Source organism: Vicugna pacos, chromosome 16 (assembly GCF_048564905.1).
Source record: "Vicugna pacos chromosome 16, VicPac4, whole genome shotgun sequence".
NCBI lineage: Eukaryota > Metazoa > Chordata > Mammalia > Artiodactyla > Camelidae > Vicugna > Vicugna pacos.
Genome location: NC_133002.1, coordinates 52567232 through 52576274, shown reverse-complemented (window position 1 = coordinate 52576274; position 9043 = coordinate 52567232). Strand labels below are relative to the sequence as shown.

General features: G+C 49.4%; 1 long non-coding RNA gene across 1 annotated transcript; it reads right to left on the bottom strand.

The window, feature by feature from the left end:
* Positions 1–285: 285 nt before the first annotated feature.
* Positions 286–9043, bottom strand: LOC140686341 (uncharacterized). Its single transcript, XR_012060083.1, has 4 exons — positions 8852–9043; positions 7210–7338; positions 4938–4994; positions 286–526 (listed from the first exon to the last, which is right to left on the bottom strand). It is a non-coding gene; the product is annotated as an uncharacterized lncRNA (long non-coding RNA).

Genomic DNA, 9043 nt, shown 5'->3' with positions numbered 1-9043 from the left:
GGCTTAGATCTCATTTCATTCTTACTACAACCCAGGAAGCCAGATAATCGTGTACCCATTTTACAGAGAAAGACATTGAGGCCTGGGTGAAAGTAAAGGAGTTGAGCAAGGACACATGGCTGGGAGGTGTAGAGCTAGGGCTTAAATTCAGGTCATCTTATTCCAAATATAGGGTTTGTTCCAACATGCTACACGCATCTGTGTTTGTTTCTTACGGCCGCCATAATAAATTACCTCAAACCTGGTGGCTTAAAACAAGAGGAATTTATTCTTTCTACAGTCCTGGAAGCCAGATGTCCAAAATCAAGGTGTTGGCAGCATAGGTTCCTCCTGGAGGCTTTACAGGAGAATCTGTTCCGTGTCTCTCTCCAAGTTTCCGGGGGCTGCTGGCCATCCTTGGCATTCAATGGCTTGTGAATCCCTCACTTCAATCTGTGCTTATCTTCACATGGGTCCTTCCATGAACTTCTTCTTTGGAGAACAGTGAAATAAGTTGGAGAGTTGGAGGCACTGTGGGAAAGACAATCTAAGACGAAGGAGGATGCAGAGTCAGGGACCTCTAGGCTGAATCCTGGGCAATCAACTCAGGCTCTCCAAGCCTGAACCTCCTCATCTGTAAAATGGGGCTGGTAATGGTACACACCTCGTGGGGGTCTTGTAAGAGTTAAATGTATGTAAAGTGCTTAGCCCCATGCCTGGCCCCAAGGAAGAGCCCAATTCATAGTAGTTATGGAAACAGTACAACCGATCAGATGCCTCCCGTCTCACTGTGCGACAAGCCCTTCCATGATACAGACCCAGTTCTTTCTGATCCCATTTCTGACCTCCTACCCTTCTGTTCTCTGCATTTCAACTGCTCTGGCCTCATGGCTGTTCTCTGTGTCTGCCTGACACCTTTGCATTTGTGGCTGCTCCTGCCTGGCTTGAGTCTGGTCTCTCTTTAAAGCTCATCTGATCTGAGACCTTCCCCCGCATCCCTATTTAAAACGCTACCCAATCAATCAATCAGTCAATCAATCAATTTCCACCCGGGTTCTGCCATGTGTCCCTGTTTCCAGCACTTCTGGCCCCTGTGGGCTGCTTGATTTTTTTTCTTAGCACTTATCATTAATTGCTGTATTAAATACAGCTGACCTTGAACAATGCGGGGTTTAGGGGTGCCACCATGTATAACTTTGCAGTGGACCCTCCGTATCCCTGTGTCTTATTCACTGATTCAGCCAACCACCGATTGGACAGTGCTGGAGTATTTACTGAGAAAAATCCACATGTAAGTGGACCCGCACGGTTCAAACCCATGTTGTTCAAGGGTCAACTGTATTTATTGATCTGATGATTTAATTCTGTCTCCCTCCATCTGAGTGCAAACTTCTCAGGACTCTGTTTTGTTCATTGCCAAATCCTTCGTGCCCATGACAGTGGCCGGCAGGCAGTAGCTCTCAATAACTATTGGTAACATACATGAGTGAATGAGTGAATGAATGAATGAATGAAATTTCACCGGTCAGCCCCTGTTGGTAGTGCAATCCATGTATACAATCCCGCCCCATTAGCCATCTTTTGAAGTGAAAAAGACAGTAAGCATCTACCATGTACTCTGGGCACTGTATTGAGTGCCTCTGTTCAGTTTACACCTACTTTTCTGTGTAAAGAAACAGGCCCAGAGAGGTTAAGTCAGTTGCTTAAGATCACACAGTTCATAAGTGGAGAGATGGAGCCTGCCTGTCTCGGCGTCTGTCTGTTTGCCACCAGCCCAAGCTGGGGTCTCCCTCAGCTTTGAAGTCTAGAAGAGGAAAATGGGTAGACATGGAATTTGCCCACATCAGGGGGCTCCATGGGAAACTCTCCAACCTCAGCTCCCAGAAAGAGGGTCCTGGCCTCCGGAATTCTTGGCAGGAGGCATGAGATGTGCCTGGATCCTCCTGTCACTGACCTCGAACAAGTGTCTTCAGAAACTCTTTTAAATCTAAAATCCCCTGCAGCTTCCAGCCACCCACATCTTCAATCGTGTCAGCAGAACCCTCTCATATTTGACATTCTTTCCCGGAGTTCCTGACCCCAGCATTCTCCAGCACAGCCCTCTTCTGTGTTCCCACCTCTGTGCTGAGCGGTGTGATGGGGAAGGAGGGGTGGAGGGCGGGAGGGACCTGAAGACTTCAGCCACTCCACCGGGAACGGGGAGCAGCAGTTCCTCTGTGGTTTCGTCTCAGAAAACCCGTCTCCAGGAAAGGCTCCAGAAGCTGCTGCAAGAGGCTGGAGTCCTCCGGGGGGTGTTCAGAGTAAGGGGCCACAGGACGGTGGCTCAGCACGTGCTAGCCCGATGTCAGAGGCAACTGGTCCATCACACAGGCCGGCAGAGTCATCGCCCCACGGTCAGTGGGTCTGTGCTCAGCCCCTGGGACCCCACACCCTGCGTCTCCCAGTCCACCCTGCATCGCTTCCAACGCCGCCATGGGTTCCAGCAGAACCCAATTGTAAAGGTTCATGGAACCAACATACAACTCGTTTGGGGCTCTAGGCCCTTTGTGCCCACCTGGCATGGCCATCCCTGCCAATCCGTCACCTGCTCAAGGCCTGGCTCAGATCTCAAATCCACCCTAAGCCTTCCCAGGTTAACATGCCTCAGATTTTGACACAAATTTCAATACGCGAGGGTTTCCTCTCACCACCAGCAATTCTCTGCGACACCAGCTGGGTGTCCTACAATTCAGCCGGACTCTGACACCACCTACGTGGAGATGGCATCAGATCCCACAGGTGAAGGGGTCAGCCCTGCGAGACTGCCCCTCACCCTTCAGACACCAGTTGAAAAGTCCAGGTTGTCACCTGTGCTTCTGACCGACTTGCTGTATAGTTCAGAGGTTCCAAAGATCCCCTCCTTGGGTTTGATTAATCTGCTAGAGCGGCTCACAGACCTCAGAGGAACATTTTCCTCACTAAATCACCAGCTTGTTGTAAAAGGATGTAAGTTAGAAACAGCCACATGGAAGAGATGCATAAGGCAAGGGGTGGGGAAAGTTTGCGATGCCTTCTCCAAGTGTGATACTCGCCCCAAATCACCACGTGGTCATCAATCTGGAAGCTCTCCGAACCCACTCCTTTTTAGGATTTTATGGAGATTGCATTACCCACACATGATTGATTAAATCATCAACCGCTGGAGATTGATTCAACCTCCAGCCTCTCCTCTTGGGGTAAGAGGGGGAGGTGGGGGGGGGGTGGATGGAAAGTGCCAGCCGTCTAATGACTTGGTTAGTTCTCCTGGCAACCTGCTCCCATCCTTAGGAGGGATCCAAAATCATTTCATTAACATAACAAAAGACACCTTCATCGCTCTCATCACTTAGGAAATTCCAAGGATTTTAGGAGCTCTGTGCCAGACACGGGACAAAGACCAAATATTTATTTCTTCTTATAAGTCACAGTATCACACAGCTCAATTCAGATCCCTTCAAACTGCATGCCCTATGGGGGCCAAGGGTCTCTCTAGAGTGAAGACTTGGTCAAAAGCCTCACTCCCCGGCTCAGGATAAGCCCTGGGCTTTCGAATTTCCTGGGATACCCCCTCAGTATCTCTGCAGCTTCTCTTTTTGCTTCCTGATCTCCAGGGCCACCCAGCCACGCCGTCCACTTTCTTGGCCTGGTTCTCTCTTCCTCCTTCCAGGCCTTTGCACATGCTATTCTCCCTGTGTGCTGGACTGAATAGTGTTTCTCCCAAACCTGTGTCCTTCCCAGAACAGCAGGAGGTGAACTTATTTGGAAATAGGGCTGTTGCCAATGTAATTCGCTAAGATGAGATCATCCTGGAGTTGGGAGGGCCCTTGATCCAGTGTCACTGTGTCCTTATATGAAGAGACACAGGAAACACACAGGGGAGAAAGCCATGGGAAGACAGAGGCAGAGATTGGAATGAGGCAGATACAAGCCAAGGACCTTCAAGGCTCGCCTGCAGCCACGAGAGGTCAGGATAAAGACAAGGTCGTCTCCTCCCCTCAAGCGTGGCCTGCTGACACCTTGATTTTTGGACTTCTGGCCTCCAGAACTGTGAGAGAATCAATTTCTGTTGTTTTAAGGCATCAGTTTGTGGGGCTTTGTTATGGTGGCCCTAACGAATGAGTACCTCCTGTCGTAGACTGCTTCCCCACCCCGTGTTCACTCCATCTTCCCTTGACCGCCACCTCCTACTGATCCTTCAGCCTCACACGTCACACCAGGTGGGGTCCTCCCCAAATGCATCACATTTGTTCACATTGTAGTGATTTCCTTGTGGTTCCTTGATGGCACCGATAAGGAGTATGGCTCTCTGAGCCATTCCGGGCAGGTGTAAGCATGTTTCCCAGAGCATCTACCAGGAGGAGATCTCCCCTGAAGGAGTTCTGTGGCTGCATTTGCCACGAGCCCATGTGCCTTCTCAGGTCCCCTTGACCGTCCCCTTCTTCCCTGATTTGGGCTGGTGTCCCACCTCGCTCTTCCTCCTTCCAGACCGAGATGGAAATTCACACCTCCAGGTATGGAATCTGGAGTAGCCGCCCAGGGGCCAGATGATACAACCCGTGGAATCAGCTCCTCACATAGGGAAGTTTGACCAGTGGGACATGGGTGGGGGCTGGGCAGAGAAATCCTCCCTCTTTCTCCCTTTGGAGGACTACTCTGGAGTGCCTCTCTTCCTCGTAGCCATTCCGGAGAAATCCGGTGTGCCCAGCAAGCACACTTGCTGAGCATCCTGGTGGCAAAGTGGTACCCAGTGTGATGATGCGTGGTGTGATCTTGGTTCACTTCTCTCCTTGCCCCCTTTCCCCTTCCTTCATCCTTACTGCCCTGGGCTTGTGCCTCACAAATAAAGTTACCAGCACTTCCACCTTTGCCTCCTGCTTTGTTTTCTAGAGGGCTGGTTAACAACAGTGGGCAAATAAGATAGGAAATACAATCTACTTTACCCTGCTCCTTGCTTTGAGAGGCACGGTGCACATGAGCATGTCCAAGAGATGGCAGTTCTGTGGTAAAAAAAAAAAATTTATTTACTTTACAAGCTAACATTAATTGAACCCTTACTTTATGGTAAACACGATTCTAAGCATTTTACATATCCTGACATGCTAAAATTCCACTGCAACCCTCTGAGATAGGTATTATTATGATTCCATTTTACAAACAGGGAAACTGAGGCACGGTGCATTTAAGGGACCTGTGTAAGGTAGCACAGGGAACAAGCAGAGAAGCTTGGCTTCACATCCAGGAAGCCTGGCTCCAGAGAATGTCTGCATAATCAGAATGCTATGTATACTCTTGCTTTAACTCAGAATTGCCCTTGCTCTTTTGATGATGGATTAAAAAAAAATCATATTACCTATTAACATCAGTTCAACTGGTTCTACTGAAAACAGTTTGCTCTAAGTTTATCTTGATTTCCTGCAGAGATATTGTTGCAACCAGCAGCAATCCTTCTCCCTTGATCTGCTCCGAGACCTAGCCCAACCCCCTGTGAACTCACAACTTTGCACTATAACAAATATTTGTAGGAAGGAGAGGGAGGAGAAGAGGAGGGAAAGGTTGTCCTTATCAAAAAAAAAAAAAAAAAAAAAAAAGGCAGGATCCCTGTCTTAAGAGCAGGTACCCTGGACAGAAATCCAGGTGGTACTTTCAACTCTTGGTCGTGGCTCCCACGTTGAGAGAGTCTTCTTCTGCTATGTGCATAATCATCAGTTGCTCTACTGCTTGGTGGCTTTTAAACGAGGAGATGGCCAAGAAGAAAACCAGAAGAGGTTGCTGTGATGATGAGAGCTGGTCCCCAGGCTTCTGGGAGTGGAGCTGCCATGCACAGTTGCATAGGTTGTGCACTGCCCAACTGTGGGGATTGCTGTTCACATGATTGTCTATTGCACAGTTGCCCTGAGCGGGAATCACACAATACAGCAACCACAATGCTGAGGTTTGGGTGGGGTGCAGTGAGGGTAATTGCAGGACTATAATCATTCCAAACACAATCTGGCTTATCTGAGTGGCTCAGGGTGTAGTCCCTGCCATATCACAAAGCACCAGGAAGTTCTGACACTGGCGCCTGGAAGCCTGCCCTGTCTGAGGCGAGGCCTGAGCTCTAGCGTGAGTGTCTGCAGTGGCATCACCCTGACAACCTGGCCCAGAGTGCCCACTTCCTCCCAGCATTCTGTGGCGCTCCGACTTGCCTCTATCCACATTTGCGGATCATTCTTTGCTGTGGGGGACTTCTAGTTCACTGAAGGATGTTTAGCACACCTTTGGTCTCTACCCCCAGATAAAACCAAAACTGTCCCTAGATGTTACCAAATGTCCCCTGGGAGACAAACTGCCTGGGATTTGCAAATCCATGCTTTAGAGGTTAACTCAGTGTTGTCTAGATGTTAGCCACTTGCCGCGTGTGGCTCTTGAGCATTTGATATATGACTGGTCCAAACTGAGATGTGCTCTGAGTGTAAAACTCACACCAGATTTTAAAGACTTAGCACAAAACAAAAAACAAACAAACAAACAAAAAGAGTGTAAACGATTTCAATAGCAATCTTAGAGCACTGATCACGTATTAAAATGATACTATTCTGGATATATGGGGCTTATCATAAAACATGACATTTGTTTCATTGATTTCTATTCACTTTTTTTTTTTAATGTGACCCCTAGAAAACTTAAAATTACACAGGAATCTGGAATTCCATTTCTGCTGGAGATCACTGGGCTAGCCGTCCCTCCTGGAGGCATCCAGTTGTCTGCGTAACATGAAATTAATGTGCTCAGACTGCTTTGTCCCCCGGCCCCACCCCCATGGAACTTTCTGCTGCATCTGAGCACTTAAAGCTTGTGCTCGGGCCCACCCCCTTTAAGTGATTTGTGTGTTGGGGGGTAATTAGGCTTGTTTATTTATTTATTTAATGGAGGCACTGGGGATTGAACCCAGGACCTTATGCACGCTAAGCATGCACTCTACCACTTGAGTTATGCCTTCCCTTCCTCCACCCCCTTTAAAAATGCTCTGTCCTTGAAACTTCACCCTGTTAATAATGCCTGGGAAGAAAGACCCAATAGGCCTGCTCACCTATAACAGCTGGTCATTCAGGGGCCGCCCCCACCCCGCCAGTCCTCCCTGCCCCCGACTAAGAAGCATCTGTATTTTTGTGTCCACCAGTCATGTGGTTTTATTGTTTCTGCCATTCTAGAACCATTCCATCGGCTTCTTACCTCTCGTTCCTCCTGCACTCTTCCAAAGGCATTGCTCTGATTCTGCTGACCCCTGTGTGCGCAAGAGCCTTCAGTGGCTGCTTCGTGACACTGAAGAAGCCCAGACTCCTTAGCTGGGGGTTCTAAGCCCTGTTGCAAACAGGGGTGGGGGGTGGTTATTATCATGTTTCCTGTCGCAAACAAACGGGCTTATTTCCTCGCATGCCTTCTGCGCTTGGCATTCCTCCTCCTGTCAAAGCCTATTTATCCTTTAAGAGCCCTGTGAAACCCTCCTCCTCCGAGAAGCCTTCCATGTTTACACCATCCAGCGTCACCTGTCTCATCGTCGGAGCATGTCTGCACCAAGTCATTGGGAACAATCATCCGATTGTCTTGAGGAAACTCTGAAATCTACCTGCTCTTAAATGATTGTAATCACGTCTTAGCTTCTTGTGGCTTAGATCTTCTTCACTCAGAGTTTGTAAACTCCTTGGACTTGCCTTAGACGAGTACACTCATGAGAAAAGATAGACCTGATGTTTTAAAGTTAGGCATCTCCCTCTCACATTGGCGATGGACGGTGATCCTGCTGAAGCTCCTTGTTATTTCCTAAAACCCCACCACTGTGTGAGAGACACATCTGAGTATTCACAAATGTTGGTTGGAGAATAAGGCCCCGGTTCAGAAGAAGAAATGAATTGGGGAAGAAGGTTCATTCAGACGGGACAGAAGCTTGGAAATACTTTGGATACACCTGGGAAACAACTGCACCCCACACCTACGTGTAATCACTCCGGCCCTCATGTTCTTCTCTAAGGGGGGAAAGGTTGGGGAGTGGTTGTTGCTGGCAGTGGTGTCCCTGCTCTTTGGCAGACCATCTGAGGACGAATCTCCCTGGCTGTCTTAGCTCAGTGATTTCCTAGGAAGTGGTTACTCTCTCCACCAGACACCTTCTAGCTCAATATTTGAACTGGCAAATTGTGGCAATTAACCAGAATGGTGGGTCTCATTTGTCTACATCAAATGATGCCTGGCCCTGGATACGGGGTTGTAAATCCTGATTCAAAGGGAGACAGGCGGCCAGGGAGGACAGTCCCTCGCGAATAACACACTTCACGTCAGTCCAATCGACCTGCGTGAGCTGCGACCCTCCCTCCATTTACATGACAGAAAAACTCCCCTTTGTTTACTTGGCTATAAATGGCTCTGCCCCTCCTTCTTGACAAGCGGACGAAGTGGTGAGCAGCCTGTCATCCTCAGGGGCTGATGCTTCGCAATAAAATTACCTCCTCCCTTTGGCTTGGTCTGCAAGGCAGGGCGAGAGAAAGAGAGAGAGGGAGAGGGAGGAGAGAGAGAGGGAGAGGGAGTAGAGAGAGAGAGAAGAGAGAGGGGGAACTGGTCCTCTCAGGCCTTCTCAGGGACCAGTCTAGCCTGGCCTGAGAGGGGAACGGAACAGACAGAAAACCCTGCCGAGTAGCTACATCTACCTGCCCTCTGAAGCATGAGCCTGTTCCCGGGTTTCCAGGGCCCTGTTCTCAGAGCAGCCAGTAGGTGTCTCTGCTACACACGGTTCACATCCCCCTTGGTTCTTGCAGGAGGACACGCACCAGAAACCAGATGCGGAAAGGCCTCTTTCCCTCTCTACCCAAGTTGTGTCACCCACCTTGCCCAGGGATGCTCTGCGGGTTCCTCAGGTCCTCTCACCTTAGGAAGCAGGAGGGTGGCATTTTAGGGACCGGGAGAAGGCTGAGAAGGCCAGACGAAGTGTGAAGGGAGGGAGAGACCAGAGAGAGTGCAGGTTTGTGCAGAGTGGAAGAGGACCTGGGGAGGTGGGGGCACCCTGTCCCTCAGGACA